General features: G+C 40.4%; 1 long non-coding RNA gene across 2 annotated transcripts; it reads left to right on the plus strand.

The window, feature by feature from the left end:
- Positions 1–1621: 1621 nt before the first annotated feature.
- LOC121064553 lies at positions 1622–12960 on the plus strand. Of its 2 annotated transcripts, XR_005816545.1 has the most exons (4): positions 1622–1694; positions 4961–5019; positions 8238–8342; positions 12536–12960. It is a non-coding gene; the product is annotated as an uncharacterized LOC121064553 (long non-coding RNA). The 2 variants fall into 2 exon arrangements; XR_005816548.1 differs by lacking the exon at positions 4961–5019.
- Positions 12961–16231: the final 3271 nt, after the last annotated feature.

Here is a 16231-nt window from a genome sequence, read left to right on the forward strand (position 1 = left end):
ACAGATATGATATAATCTGCAAAGTTGGCCCTAAAGCTCTAGCTAGTCTTCAAATCAATGAAAGTATAGCTATTATTGTTCACTCTCCTTCTCCCATGAAATTAAAAGAACAGCATGATATAAGAAAACTTTCCTTACACTGGCTCTTTAAATACCACCTTTAATTATTAAAACTCCAAGAAAGGTCTTTCCAGGTTCATCTTTAAACATAAAGGCTAGCTCTCCACTGAACAACTTATGTGAAATGAAGAGTGAAAAGCATCCAGCAGGGAGCTGATTGCCTGTTCTTGATCTCCGCCATGTAGCTCCTAGGGTATGTTAAAAAGTCATAAGGGCTACCTTTAAATGTTAGACTGCAGCTGTCAGCCCAGCATGCTGCCATAGCCCAACCCTGGTTCTTCCCTGTAACCTCCTGACCACCTTCCCTCACACCAGGCAGCTGAAATGCAGATGGAGAGCCTGCAAAGCCAAGGGGTGGCCACGAAGGACAGTCTCCTCTTTACATCCTTAAATTTACCCTAGTACAGATGCCCCGGTGCTGAGGGAGGTCTTCAGGCAGGGTCTCCTGCTGCCTCAGATAACCTGGACCTAATGTCTTCTAAGGTTAGATGAATTTTACAGTGCCCACTTCTCTCCTCTGGAGGAGAGGAAAGGAAATAAAACTGTTAGGTGTGGTCTGTGTTGGTAAGACAAAGCCCACACCAGGAAATATTTTCAGTTTGCCACATTTGTTCTAACACCTTGTCTACAAAAAAGATTTCCTCCTGACTCTACACAAAGGAGCTCTTTAAGCATGGTGCTGAATCTTACAGAATGAAATGTGAGGTGAGGTGCCAGACCACTGAAGGTCCAAAAGCTCTTCACACAACCTGTAGGACATGAGGCTTGCCATTTTGGCCTATGTGCCAGCTTAGAGAATTTTCTGCCTACATTTCCACTCCCCTGATTATGATTATTAATAAAATAGTTGTCCATTCCCTCTTTTTTTTTTTCTTTTTTTTTTCCTACTTTCTCAGAAAAGCTGGATACTGTTAGCAGAAAAAGCTTTCAAAATGACTTTTCCAGTTTAAGTTAGTAGAGAACAAATAGCGACAAAAATAAGGTGGAGAAGCAAAGGTGAGAAAAAGAGACATCTATTTAAATTTGCACACACATATATTAATGCATTTATAGGGAAGAACAGAGGTGTGCCACAAGGGGATGATGGGCTGAGCTGTCTGCCTCTCTTCTCTGATTAATTGCCTCGGTGTCAGGGAATTGGCCCATCCACATGTACCTGCCAGTTCAATTCTTTAAGTTTTCTGTCATTGCTTAACCACTGTTCACCAGAGTGTCAAAAGCTGTTTAACTGTCACACGTGCTTGCACAAATCTAGTTGAGAGACTACCAATAAATCCACCTGATTTTATTAATTATGCTGGTGACAGGCTCTAATCAAGGGTGGGGGCAGGAAAAAGTCTTACTTTAAGTACCTATAACCAGCAGTTTATATGTACATGGGCTATAAACATTTATGCTTCAGAGCACAAAGCTATGAGTGATGAAGCTTTGGAAGAACTTTCTTTTACAACCACTTATTTCATAATTGCTCAATATAAAGTTTCTTGCCTTCTCCTCTGAATCCTCTTATTTGTGGAATCCGACAGTGTGCAACTTGGTGCAGCTCTAGCTGGAAGTGGTTGGAGATACACTGGGTACCTGATTTCTGTCATCTTGGGGCTCTTACAATTTTTTTTTTCTGACTTAACAAAAAAAAAATATGGGTCAAGAATGGTAATATAGTTTCTTCATCACCTTATTTCAAATATTAAAAACTAGGCCAGTGGTAATCAGTAAACAGAGAAACCCAATGTACACTATGGTCTTGGCACGTTTTTATTTTCTTTACACTACTTTAAGTAAATGAAACAGTATTGAACTATGCTGTGAGCATAATCTCACCAACTAGTTAGCCAAAAGAAGATAGAAATGGCTGTATTGGATCAAACCAACGGCCTAACATGTTTGTTGTTCTCTTGAATAGCAGCTAGGAATGGACACATGGGAAAGAACATTAGAACAGGCAAAGCATATAGTGAAATTTTCTGCATATACCTCTCCAAAAAGGACAGAGATTTTCCTTTTGTGCTTTTGTTGCAACAATAAAAGCTAGGTCCACTTTGAACTCATGTATATTGCAATATCTACAGCAAATTCCTAAATTTAGCTGTGTGCTGCTGGAATAATTGCCCTGTCCTTGCTTTTAATTTCCTACTCATTACGTTCATTCATCGCCTCCTAATCTGTGTCCTTAAGGAGCTACTTCAGTTTTCCTTGTCTGTATTGCTCGGGATTCAAAAAGCACCCATGACATCCCCGCTTTCCCAGGTGCCTCCTTCCCAGCCACCAGAGTCCCAGCCTCCCCAGTCATTCTTCAAACAGAGGCTGTTCCCCACCTTGAGGGAACTTCATTATCCTTTCTACCTTTGCACATTTTGCTACAGCCTTTTCGGAATGAGAGAAAATGAGAATTGCAAAGAATGTTTAAATACCTGGCACATCCCAGATGTATGCAGCAGCACTGAGACATCTCAGCTTTGTTCTCTAGCCTTCTCTGAGTAGTTTCTGACATTCTGTTTAGCTTTTGGCCACTGTTAAGGTCTGAGCTGACATTTCCATAGAGAGCTATTATGCCTCTAAGATCCCTTTGAAGGGCAGTAATCTCCATTTCAAAAACCCGTACTGTAGGTGTGAAGATAGTTTTCCTCATCTATACCTGTGTGTTTTTTTGTTTGTTTGTTTGTTTGTTTGTTTTTGGTTTTTGTTTGTCTAGTTAGCTGGAGCTGAACACTCTTTCCTTAGTCAGTCAGCATCAGTAAATCTTTCTGAAGCTCTTCCCCATAAGGCTGGTGCAGTGTTTCCAGGCTACAAGGCTCCTTTCCTGTCTCTCTTGCTCATGGCAGATTTTGGCTTCTTCTCTGATTGCAACAGCTCTGAACAAGTCACAGAAATCTTAAGGGTAGTGCCGAGCTGTGAAGTTTTGAAATAACTGAGTCACTGCTTCTTCCAACTCAGTTCTAAAGATATCTTTGAACTTCTTACATCCTATTTAAAAAAAACACCACAAAGGTCTTTAGTATATTTTCCAAATTTTCCAGAGGACTTTGTTCTGCTACATGGTGTTGTCAGTACAGAATTCTGGCAGAGGGTGTGCATGAAACAGTAAGTTTTGGAAAATAAAAGTCACAATAACTTGGAGAGAGCTCTGCAGGCAGTTCAGGAAAAAAATCAATGTTATCTTTGTTTTGAATGGGCATAATGAACAAAAGCAGTAAGAGGAAAGTTATAGAAAGTATAGAAAGCATAGAAAAGACTGGCACACCTGTCTTAACAAACATTTGGCTCAAGCATAATACCTATAAAATAGCATAAATGTAGCTAACATAGATTAATATATATGATCAGTAAGGACTACCCAAAACTGAAATGATGTCTCTGGTCACATAGGTTACCACATTTCCTTCAAAAAAGTATTATTGCTATCATCTCTGTCAGGAGTATGAGTCATTAAATTGCAGATGAAAGCAAGCATCAGACAGGCATGGGCTAAACTAGGGATCACATTGGTACTGGAAAACTCTGTTCTGACTTCTGATTTTTATACTGCTAGAAGGGTGCAGGGGATGGCATAATCTGTTTGCATTATTCAAAATCCTGTAAGTGGATAAAATAGCCTGCATCTGTCTCTGATCTGAGGCTTTCAAGTTCATTTAAAGTCAAAGCATTGCATGAATCAGGGAGAAGAAGCAAAAGCCTGCTGAATTAATCTGAATGCTGACTTCCAATATAACTGGGAATTATATCCCATCTCCTAATTTATTATCCCTTAAACCTTGCAGAAAGGTGGGCAGAAGAAGATTAAACTGTGGAAGAAATTCACAGTCATACAATAGTTTTTGTTGGAAGGGACCTTAAAGATCACCCGGTTCCAATCCCCCTGCCATGGGCAGGGACACCTCCCACCAGACCAGGTTGCCCAAAGCCCCTTGAGCAACAGTTGGCTTTCTGGGCTGCAAGCTCACATTACTAGCTCATGTCAAGCTTCTCGACAACCAACACCCCCAGGTCCTTCTCCTCAGGGCTGCTCTTAGTCCATTCTCCACCCAGCCTGCATTTGTCCCTGGGATTGCCCTGACCCAGGCCTTGTTGAACCTTATGAAGTTTGCACAGGCCTAGCTCTCAAGCTTGTCCAGGTCCCTCTGGATGGCATCCCTTCCCTCCAGTGTGCTGACCGCACCACACAGCTTGGTGTCATTGGCAAACCTGCTGAGGGTGCACTCCATCCAACTGTTCATGTCGCAAAGATGTTAAACAGCACTGGTCCCAGTATCAACCCCTGAGGAATGCCATTCAATTACTTTTTCCCCCATTTGTTTCTATCTTTTTTCTCTGGTTACTGCAAAAGTACCAAAGAAAATCTCTAACATCCAGAAATCCTCGCCTGCCTGTAATCAGTATGCCAGCTTTAATTGCAGCTTACTGACTGCTGTGAAGTGCTCATGTTACTTTCTGATAATTTATAAAATCACCATAGACATCTGGTGCTTTGAAAAGCCTTATGCTGCACAGTGATTCCTTGTTTGCCATCAAAAACATCCTTATTAGGGAAAACAGTTTCTCCAGTGTTTCTGTTTGCATCCTCAGATGAACTGAAAAGACACCTGAGGTTGTTGATAAAGAACGTGATGAATTTCACTCCTTTCTCTTTATTTAAGTCAGAATGCTTTTGCACTTGTACTTACAGGGTATAAGTAATGGTGGTATATAAATAAAAATGGGTTTATGCATTTACCAGTTTTCTGATGCCTAGAAACTTCTTAGTAATTGATTCAAAACCAATTCTATTATTTTATACCATTTACTACAGCACAATAGATTGCAACTTACTATACTAAAATTTCCCATCCAATATTTTCACCAGCCTGATTGTCAAAGACTTCTCTGAGTTCAAGAGTGTGGAGAGGAAGAAAAAAAAAGAAGGTATCTCCCAATTATTTTGTGTGCAACAGCTCGGATTCACAGAATTACACTCAAGACAGCACTATACATTGTTTGACTCAGTACTAGGTATTTCTATAGAAAATCCATTTTTTATTTTGAGAGAGCAAAGGAATAGTGACAGAAGTACTAGGTTTCAAGAAAATAAATTATACCAAATTGTCAAAAGTTTGTTTTATCCTTACAGAAAAAATGACTAGAGTTTCTCAAGTAGAAGTAGGAACCTTCTGAATGACTTAATAGAAGTTTTCTTTACCTCAGTAGATATGTGAGAGAGAGGTCTTGGATTGCTTGTTGACTTCCAAGAATCACCTCCTCCAGGCTCAAGAGTGGTTCATACCCATACACAATAAGTTAAGCAAATGTGGCAAGAGGCCTGCATGGATGAAAAAGAAGTTCCTGACTAAACTCAAACATCAGAAACAGACCATATGAGAGGTGGAAGCAGGGAAGTGAGCAGGGTGGAATATAGAGACACTGTCTGAATGTACAGTTAACATTCAGAAAGTCAAAGACTGTATGAAGTTGAATGTGGGGAGGGGCATCCACAGCTTCTCTGGGAAACCTTTTCCAGTGCCTTACCACCCTCATAGTAAAGAATTTCTTCCTTATATCTAGTCTAAATTTTTCCTCTTTTAGTTTAAAGCCATCCTCCCTTGTCCCATCACTACACAAACTGGTAAAGAGTCTCTCCCCATCTTTCTTGTAAACCCCCTTAAAGTATTGAAAGATTGCAGTCAGGTCACCCCACAGCCTTCTCTTCTCTAGGCTAAACTCCAACCCAACTCTTTCAGATCTTTCTTCATAGGAAAGGTGTTCCAGCCCTCTGATCATTTTTGTGTGCCATCTCAGGACCCACTCTTATAAGTCCATAATGACCTCGATGACGGGACAGTGCACCCTAAGCAAGTTTGCACATAGAATCATAGAATCATTAAGCTTGGAAAAGACCTCCAAGATCATCTGGTCCAGCCATTACCCTACTACCAATGTCACCCACTAAACCATGTCCCTAAGCACCAGGCCCAACCCTTCCTTAAACACCCCCAGGGACGGTGACTCCACCATCTCCCTGGGCAACCCATCCCAATGCCTGACTGCTCTTTCTGAGAAGAAATGTCTCCTCATTTCCAACCTAAACGTCCCCTGGCGCAACTGGAGACCATTCCCTCCAGTTCTATCACTGGTTACCTGTGAGAAGAGGCCGACCCCCAGCTCCCCACACCTTCCTTTCAGGTAGTTGTAGAGAGCAATAAAGTCTCCCCGAGCCTCCTCTTCCCCAGACCAAACAACCCCAGTTCCCTCAGCCGCTCCTCACAGGACTTGTGTTCCAGGTCCTTCACCAGCTTCGTAGCCCTTCTCTGGACACTCTCCAGGGCCTCGATGTCCTTTCTGTAGTGAGGGGCCCCAAACTGAACACAGCACTCGAGGTGCGGCCTCACCAGAGCAGAGTACAGGGGGACAATCACCTCCCTGGTCCTGCTGGCTACGCTATTCCTGATACAAGCCAGGATGCCATTGGCCTTCTTTGCCACCTGGGCGTACTGCCAGTTCATGTTCAAGCAAGTGTCAACCAGCACACCCAGATCCTTTTTCTTACGCAACAGTTTTTTTCTTGTGTCTTGATAATGTCCAACTTGCAAGGACAGTTAAGACATATTTATCTAGAAGAGCTGCTGGCTTCCAGGAATTTTTCCCTAGCAACCATTCTATCTGAAAATTATCACACATTTTTTTAGTCCTGGGATGCTTTTAATGTTGTCACAGAAAGGAGCACAGGCTTAGTGGACAGCATGGGTCACAGAGCAGGGATGATGTCTGTTTAAAGGCTGGAAACTATGGTTTTATTTCCTTTGACATTTGAAACATCTCACAAAACACTACTTGGAATAGTAATAAAAAAAAAGTTCCAAAAAACATGTGTTGGTAATCCGGGTTAAAGTACTGTGACAGTTCAGGCATTTTAGAGGAAAAGAAGACAATGAAAGAAGTGTTCTTCAACTCCATACTCATGCTTCTCCCTCCTTCCCTTCCCCACCCTCAAAAAATAAATCTATAATGTTTATCTGTGCTAGAGATATCTGAGACAAGAAGTAGAGGCAACAAATCCTAAATGTACGCTAAAAGAGTATGTATTAGCCTTTTCCCCCTTTACTTACACGTACTTTTTCCACAGTTAGTTTTTTAACTCTGACTTCAAGCACAGACTTGAAAGGCTGTTCAGTCTGATTTGTTATTCTGAACTGATAGAAACTCATTGGATTTGGTTTCACTTTCTGGTTTTCAATTTGTTTTTCAATTCTTTTTGTACCACTGGAATTCTGAGTTCAAACAAAACAGATTCCTTGGAGAGAGATTCCCCTCAAGTCACTTTTCCTTACTTTAAAGACAAAATTACTGATTTTTACAAGCTTGCAAAACATCCATGAACCCATGTAATTTCACCACTTATCAAGCAAGACCTGAATGTTGCAATGAAATTTGAAATTGGACTAAGTTTTAGGGAGCTTGACCTGACCTGACCTGGTGTTGCACATAAACATAGTTTTGTTCATTACACCAGGGTATTTTTGTTGTCAGTAAAGCTTCACCATATTGCTAGTCACACTGCCGTAAACAGATGAAGTGTTGTCAATGTTTTTTGTTGTGTAAACTTTAAACACTAACTAAACTGATAACACATGGGTTCGCTTCACTCATTCAGAACAGCTAGTGGAAGTTAGTCTTCCTATAACTCTGCCAAATCCAAATTTCCCCAAATTAAAGAAAAATAATCAAATGAATGTGATCCTGAGCATGGAAAGCAAATGTTTGTCATGTAGTCAGCCAGCCTGTGCACTTACTCTAAAACAAATTACCAGAAAAAAATAAAAAATGTGTAGCTGTTGTTTTTGGTCTGGCTCAGGCACTTTAATTGGGTCTGAATAAGCAGCTTTTAAAGCTTAGAAATCTGCAGGCATCTCTTTCCCATCTCTCAAGGAAAAGTTTTATTTATGTTTCCAATAGCTACAATTACATATTGAAATTTCCAAAGGCAGCAATAGCTTTTCTGTGTAGTGTCCATTTCTTTACAATTAAACACAACACACTTTTCTCATAGCCTCTCAAAAACAAAGTCCTACGTAAAAATATCAGCCATTCCGCTTTATATCTTCTCCATCGTGCCCTCTTTTACAAGTGCATATAACCTCCTTTTGCAGCACCAGATTGAACCTGGATGAAGACTGCCAGATTGAGCAGTGGAGCATGGCCTTCAGGCTGGGGTAGTGTGGTTTTAGATGGGGAGGACAAAGCCTGGGAGAGTGGTAAGTCTGAACCTGACAATCCAAACTGCATTTACTCTGTGAGCCTCATGCCCTGAGGAAGATGCTTCAGAAACCTGAAGCCCTGTTGTGACATTTTTTACTGGGATTCTGGCTGCTGCATGTTCAGTGTGCCCTTGGCTTGACTGATGGGCTGCTGTTGTAGCAGGACCTTTTGGGGGGATGTTACTACACAGGAACCTTAGCTCTTTTGGGACCTCTTTCTGCTTATGGGAATGCTGTCTGTCTGCAAACCCTTTCTTCCAAGGGCAAGCTGCATTTTATTAGATTTTGCCGTATTTCTAAACTGATGTATAAGAGCTTGTACATTGTGAAGAAAATAGAAAAACAAAGATGCGTCTTTGCTAGCCTGAAGATGTGATGCAACTGTGTTCATGGTCACAACAATGGAAAGTGCTCGGGTTTGAAGTGATGAAAAACAGTGTAAGAAGCAATGAGGAGCAGAAATACTGAAGTCAGTATTCAGCAGACCTTGTCGTAAATGGGAAGGTAAAGACAGAAGTTAACTGGGAGGCTTGTGAAAGGGTTGACAAGATCTTCAGACATATTCATCAGGTGAGGTCTTACAAGAGTGCTGTGTAAATATGAAAACTGTGATCTGAAGAATGCCATTTTCAATTTGCTGTTGGCACTCAGAGGTAATATTTTAGTGGAAGTTCTGTTTTACAGTAAAATAAAGCAGCAAGTGAGCAATTAGACAAAAGGATGATTACATTGTCTGGATGGCTCCGCACCACTTAACTCCTGTAAAATATCTATCTATAAATCACTAGACCAATACAAGCAAAACTGTAATAAAATAACAAATTTTACATGCAAAGTTGAAGAACATTCCACAGTTTAAACTTTACCTTCAAAGCTGAGTGCAAGAGAACAGGGGGATAGCAAGTAGTGCGATAGTGCTCTCTGGTGGAAGTCGAGCAACATTTGCCTCATCAGGGGGTACCTTCAGCACAAAGATGATAAAAATGAATGTAAGCTGCCAGAAATCCTGTACCCTGCAGGCACAAAACATTTTCAAAGGGTAACAGGGTTAATGGTTAGCCCAGCACTTGTATGTCTGCACCTAATGGTCTCCTGTTGTAGTGGAGAAGAGCAGAGGGGACTGAACAGGACAGGGACATGTTTTGTAGATGAAAAGTTAAATTTTAGGCCTATATGTGACAGAATTTTCAAAATGTAGTCTTTCTGAGGCAGGGCATCAAAGAACAGGTCATACCCCTGCATTTGAAAGATTAGATATAGAGATATTCCCGTGTATGTAGCTTCTATTTAGGAAAATTAGTAGTCAACATATAACCATAAAAAGACCTTACAGTTATTACTGCTCTAAAAGTATTCACAATTTTCATGAAAATGTGGAAAGGTGCTAGTCAAAAGTGATGTAAACTCTATTTACGCTGACATTTATTAGCAAGCACACTTCTGAAGTTTTGATTACAAAAAGCAACCTTGGCTTTATCAGCAGGAAATACCCCACAGGAGACGAATAGGCTAAACGTACAAATAATAAATGTTAAATCAGATACTTATGTACATATGTAAGTTCTTCATGGAATTTATTTTAGAATACCTCTTAGCAGTAGTGCCTACAGGCAGCAAGTGAGATAGCTCAATGCCTCATTTCTGTTCAACTATAAAATAAAAAGAAAGATCTTTCCTGTGCCAAAGGGCTTAAATGCTAAGTAGAAAAGAGAAAAAGAGATAAGCATAAAGTAGTATTATCCCCTTTGACAGACTTGAAATTTAGGTATAAAGAGCAAGTCAGCAAAACACATAAGCACATGCTTAATTCTATTCAATTCTTGAAGTATTTTTATGTATTCTGCTGAATAGAAACAGCATTAAGAACATTCCTATGGTCTTCGCTGGATGATGGTTATTTGACTTGTTTATTCTCAGAAGTGACTTCTGAGGCAAAAACAAGAATGTGCCTGGGAGCAGCCCATTCTAGATGTGGTGTCCTAAACCCCTTGATTTGAAAGTTTTAGTTACCCAAAGCATCTGATGCAGCTTATGCAGAATAAGTAACTGGATTTAGGGAAATTACACACAAGGAAGAAAACTGTCATACATTTCCCTACACCAAAATCTATGCTGGGAGGCTGGTGGGAAAATTGACAGGGGAGGTGTTTAGGAGAGGGACATACCACCTAGCTGCAAGTGATGTTCCCACTACCAAAATGCCATAGTTTGGGTCAATATTTGCTTTGCAAGTTAATGGTAGCTGAGCATTAACTTCAAATAAATCTCACAGTGATATCTGCCAATATTTAACAGGGAGTTCCTATGAACATTTCTCCCTTGGCCTTTCATTAACTCTGTTTCAAGGACCTGTGTCCCTGAGCACTGGAGAGACGGGACAATGGAAATTTTGACATTTACTCTTTACTTTCTTGGAATTAAGAAAGAAAACAACAAGCCAACACAAATTGGCAATGTTTTTCCCTTGTTACAGAGTATGCTGATAGCCCAGAGGAAGTTTGCCAGTGTGACAGAGAACACCTGTACTTAGAGGACAAAGAGGAATTTAATATTCCTAGATGTGGCAGCAATAATTTAGCTCTTGGTTTAATTCTTGTATGATTGGTTTTATGATTACTAATGCTAATAGATGATAATGCAACAATACCGGAGAAGTGTGAGTCTTTAGCAGTAAGGAAATCATTCCAAACTTACTTTTAAATTCTGGGTGTTATTTCTAACTGGACATCCAGTGAAATTCCCTCCTGCTTGTGACCAGAGTATGTCAACAGAAATGAGGATTAATTAGTTACTACTTGTATGCAAATCATATTACCACGTGTATCCTTAACATCATTATTTGTGTTCATACAAAAGAATGTAGACATGGGGCTTTTCAATTTCTGCAAAAAAAAAGATGAATGTTATTTCAAACTGCTTCAGGGCCTGTTCGTTACTCTTGATAGTTGTCAAGCAGCTCTCCATTAAACTATACATTGATTCAATTTCAAATATATGTTTTTCATATATTTTCAGGACAACCATTTTCTGTCTATGAGTTGAGGTACAGGTCTTGATTTTGACTGTATATCCATCAGTGTTTTTGCAGGTAACACAGGATTCTTTTTCCCACTAAATGAACTGGACTTGCAGGCAGACACATGGAATCCCATTGTAAGGATCATTCCTGTACTGTGAATCCAGTCCTGCAATGGAAGTGATCTAGTTTTTTTACTGACTTTGCTCTGTAAATGAAGAGTAGTGTATTCAAGGAATGTCCTTGAGAGAAAGGAATGTATACACTTCTGCAGGTCATTCACAGAAAAATTAGAAGCAGCAAGCTAAAATCCAGTCTAGCTCTTCTCTGTATATCCACATGGTGGCCATATAACCACAATGATGTGGGCTGCTGCTGCAGTAACACTGACAACCCCTTGGTAATTCCAGTACCTGTTCTCTATGCACCCTATGCAGAGATTTCATATACACCAAGGTCTTCTGTGCAGACAGTCGGCTCCTACAAATTTGTTAACATCTTCTAAAAAATCAGGTAATGAAATTCCACAAGCTATGCAGTCTGATTACTGGCTGGACATACAGCAGCTTTATGCTGAATTCTATGATTGTAATCAAAATAGCAGTACAAGCAGAAATTGATAAGAATCAGGAAAAATCTTGTAGAAAGCCTCAAATTCCATTTTTTCCCAGTTCTTCTGAAAACTGGTGAAATTCCTGTAATCAAGTACGATACACTAACATTATTTACATTTTTCTGTTTATAGTGATAACATGCAAAATAAAGATAAACATTTTAATGATTAATTCATTACATCAGTTTCTGTATTAAAATTGGTTTACTTTATAACAAATATCATGGTTGACCTGTCAAAACATTTTCATAGTAAAGCAGGATTAGAGTGGGCACATTTTTTATCATCCTCGTGTTTTGGTTGTCAATACAACACCCAATACCCTCCTGCCAGCTGGGGATAGATGGCATGTTGGTACTCAACATACAGCCCACAAGGCCTGGAGGGGCTGAAACACATCGCCTGGTCACCTGAGATGTCTGGGCAATGACTGAGAGTCTGTCTTCAATCAGTTGTCAAAACATACGTTATAATTACATATAACAGCCAGATACTTAGAAAAGAGAGGGAAGTCCATCTGTCAGAGTTTTAATTAGAACCGATTGTTTTTATTTCCTCCAGGAATAGTTTGGTGTTGTTGGGAAATAATCAAAACCCGAATCCTCTCCAGTGAACACACCAAATTGTGAATCAGCAATGCTGCCATGGTACCTTGTAAGAATTGTGACAGCCATGCCACGTGTGTCTGCATCTGCTGTGAGTGGGGTTTCCTGCAGAACAGGGCTCTAGGTGAGGAAAGAGGACTCAGCAGCAGTTGCCCACGCTGCACTGTGAAAGAGGCCCTTTGGCCAAGCAGTCTGTTGCATAAGGTGGGTGGAAACTTGAGGCAGCTGAACCACGTCTCCCATGAGATACTACAACAGCATCTCCAAAACCAAATATTATGCTTTCTGACCAAAACCTTTTCAGTTTCAAAACCTCTTTTCAGATTTAGGTCTGTTCCTCTTCAGCTCTAAGTATTGAAATTTTCTATGGAAAACAAATACCTCTCATAAAATACTTTCTCTTAATTTTTTTTTTCCTTTGGAAATATATATATTTTTCCCCATTGGATATAAGTTGCAAATGACATTTTTTTGGGTCTATTTTTAATGTCTGAGGAATCATTTTAAATAAAATTGAGAAATCTGATGTTTAAAAGCAACCTAATAGTCAAATCTTTAGTCTGCAACACTGTATATCATAAACAGTATCAGTAGGAAGATCTTTCTGATCTTTCTGAAGGGCTGTCCAGCTTCTTAACCTGTGCAAGATGGTGGAGACAATCCAGCTTTTATAGGGCTTCCTATTATTCCCCAAAGAAGCGGTAGCCAAGCCAATGCCTACCTACCCTGAATTAAGCTGGGGGAATGGCACAAAGATTTGACAATCCACAGTTTCCCATGGCAAAGTCTCATCCCCACTGATGTGACCCCATTGCATGGTACATTTGCCCTTGTGATCACTGAAATTTTGTGCTACAGTTCTTCCCAGATAATGAAAATTTTGCAGGAAAATACAAGCTGACCATCAGCTCTAACATGATATGGTTTCCTTTCCAAGAGGACAAGTTGCAGACTAAGCTGAAGTAGAATCTGGGTTTGAGCCCAGGTCCACATCTGGGTGAGCTAGCCCAGCATGCAAGTACCTGGAGAACCAGACAGTAGGGACACCCTGGTAAGGGCACTATGAACATATTTTTCTATGTAGAATCCCAGATCTAGAGCACCATATTTAAAGACCTATTGGTAACTCCCCAGGAAAAGCAGGTAGTGCACAGAACAAATTCCCTAAAGGACATAGATATTTGGCCAAGGGAGAGAGGGTACGCAGCATGCAGCGAGAGTGATGACGCATTCTGCCAAGCCACAGAGCCAAATTCGTGAAGCCAGAGAACATCACCAAAGGACTGTTGTCCCACACCTCTTCTCCAGCATTTCTGCAATGGGGTATAAAGTAATGGGATTTAGAGTAATGAGAAATTCTAGTTCTCTATGAACCGGCTTTGTAATAACGAGACTTATCTTGGAAAACTGGAATTACATCTTGTGTATTCCTGAGAAAATGCTTTCACCGAGAAGAGTTGCATTCTAAGAAAATACCATTATTGTTTCAGGTTGCCCCTCTGTGTATTCTGTAAATCTTCAAAGCAGTTGTGACTATAATTCATCTGGGCCGTGGGCAGAAGGAGACATTTCTCCCAAGAGAGGGACAGGCTACATGTGTGTGTGGTCCAAGAGAAAGCAGCTTTAATCATGCTCTGAGAGCAGTCGGCATTGTGCTGCGACTAAATTTACTGTGGGTTCTGGCAGACCCTTTCTGCAGGGGGAAGTGGTGCATTTCAAGCTCTACTCTTTGTTTTGTCTGTAGACTTTCTATCCTAACTTGATACCAAGGGCCTGATTTCCACAAAGTAGGGCCCACGGTCAGCATCTACTTTTGCAAGCTCTAGCACCTACCCCATGCGTGCCTGAGCGCAAGTCAGAAGTGACACACGCTGCGCTCTGGCCACGTGGCTCTGCAAAGTCCCCTTTTGCTTTCATGCATGTTAAAGATTTTGCACCCTTGTAGTTATGTTGTTTGAGAATAAGATACTGGCTGGTTCATTCGGAGATGCATTTTATCTTCACCTTCCTGCCAAAGCCAACTGAAGTATCGAAGTACAAGCATGGTGCTAACTGTAAGCTTAAATTAAAGTCCTTAGCTCAGCTTTTTTTACAGATTTAATTGGCAACACTGCAATCTTTTGAAATCTTTTCAGATTTTTTTCATTCTCTTTGCCCAAAACTAAGAGAATTATGGCCAAATCCACGCATAAAATAACACCATTAGACCCTCACTGTCCTCATGCAATGGACAAACATGACGTGTTTTGGTTCAGCTTGATTTACACCATCAGCATTTGGAAGCACAGTCATTGTTTAGCTGAACCTGCCAAATGTTTTCTATTTAATTACACGATGCAACCACAAGCTCTCCAGTGAAAAGATTTCTTATTTGTTTATTTACTTAGGTTTATGAGATATTATCAAACAACTGGAAAGCATTCTCAGAAAAAAAAAATCTTAAAGAGGCCGTATATATAAGTTATACAAGAAAAAAGTAGCATTTTTTGACACTTACCTGAGCAGAAGAAAGAAGGAAATACAGAAAAGGACAGATACTTTTTAATTTTAATCGCAGTAAGTAAAAAAAGCTACAGAAGAATAGGGACAAAATGTGGAAGATAAGACTGTATTGAAGTTGTGTATTTTTTATGCTGCAGAGGGGAGGTGAAGGATGTGTAAGTCTGTTCCTATGTCTTCCTTCTTTTCTGTCCTGCTGCCCTTCTCCCCTCTGTCACAGAGACTTCATTCTTCAGTCTGAAGTTTGGCTTTACTTAGCTCCAAGGAGAAGGCTTCTCATTGTCACAAGATATAACTAGAGCAAGTAGTTCAGATTCTTTCGAAGGTAGATTATACTTTCATAAATAAAATATCATCTGAAGCTGTATTATCTTGAGTCAGAAGTATAATCCCTTAGGGCATAAACTGATCACCAACAGGCTTGACAAAGGAATGTCTTGAGGCAGTGTATTATTACCAGTGATGAGTGATAAGTTATGTTATTTTCCATACAGAAGTACTGACTTGCAGTCAAAATGGTCTTTTTAATTTATTACAACAACACGACAAGGAAGCAAAAACTGTAATGTCTTTCTAAAGAGAGACAATGAGCCGTCTCATGTACACAGGCAGCATGGATGAGGCAGCAGGCATAGTGCTGGAGCTGCTTTTCAGATAGCAGACGGTTTTCAGATTTAAAGGAACATTATAAAGAAGCCATAAGTTCTTCACTAAATAAAGCAAAACTGCTGATTGGAAAAACGAGCTCTTTCTAACCATGCCCTCAAACTCTAGTTTGTACCCTCTGGAAGTTTGGGAGGTATCTCCCTTTGCTTTCCTTCCTTGTTGTGGCAAGAAAGGCAGCTTGGCCCTTGCAATTCCTCATCTCAAAATGAGGAATTCAACATCGTGAAATCCCATTTTGTGTTTCACAGTTCTCTGGGGCTTTGGGGCGAGCAGCTTCACTCCTGACCGTCATGCCACCTCTCACTGAACCAAGCATCTGCCCAGGGGACTGGGAGTTATGGTCTCCCCTTCCTTGAAGCTGCTCCTGGCAAGAGGAAAATGGACTCACACAGGCAGCCAGTGGCTCTTGAGAGCCCCAAACTTCTCCAGGGTGGTTGGGTAACAACTCAAAATCAGTATTTTCAGAGCAAAGAAAGGGAGCTGCAAC

This window comes from Cygnus olor, chromosome 1, assembly GCF_009769625.2.
Source record: "Cygnus olor isolate bCygOlo1 chromosome 1, bCygOlo1.pri.v2, whole genome shotgun sequence".
Lineage (NCBI taxonomy): Eukaryota > Metazoa > Chordata > Aves > Anseriformes > Anatidae > Cygnus > Cygnus olor.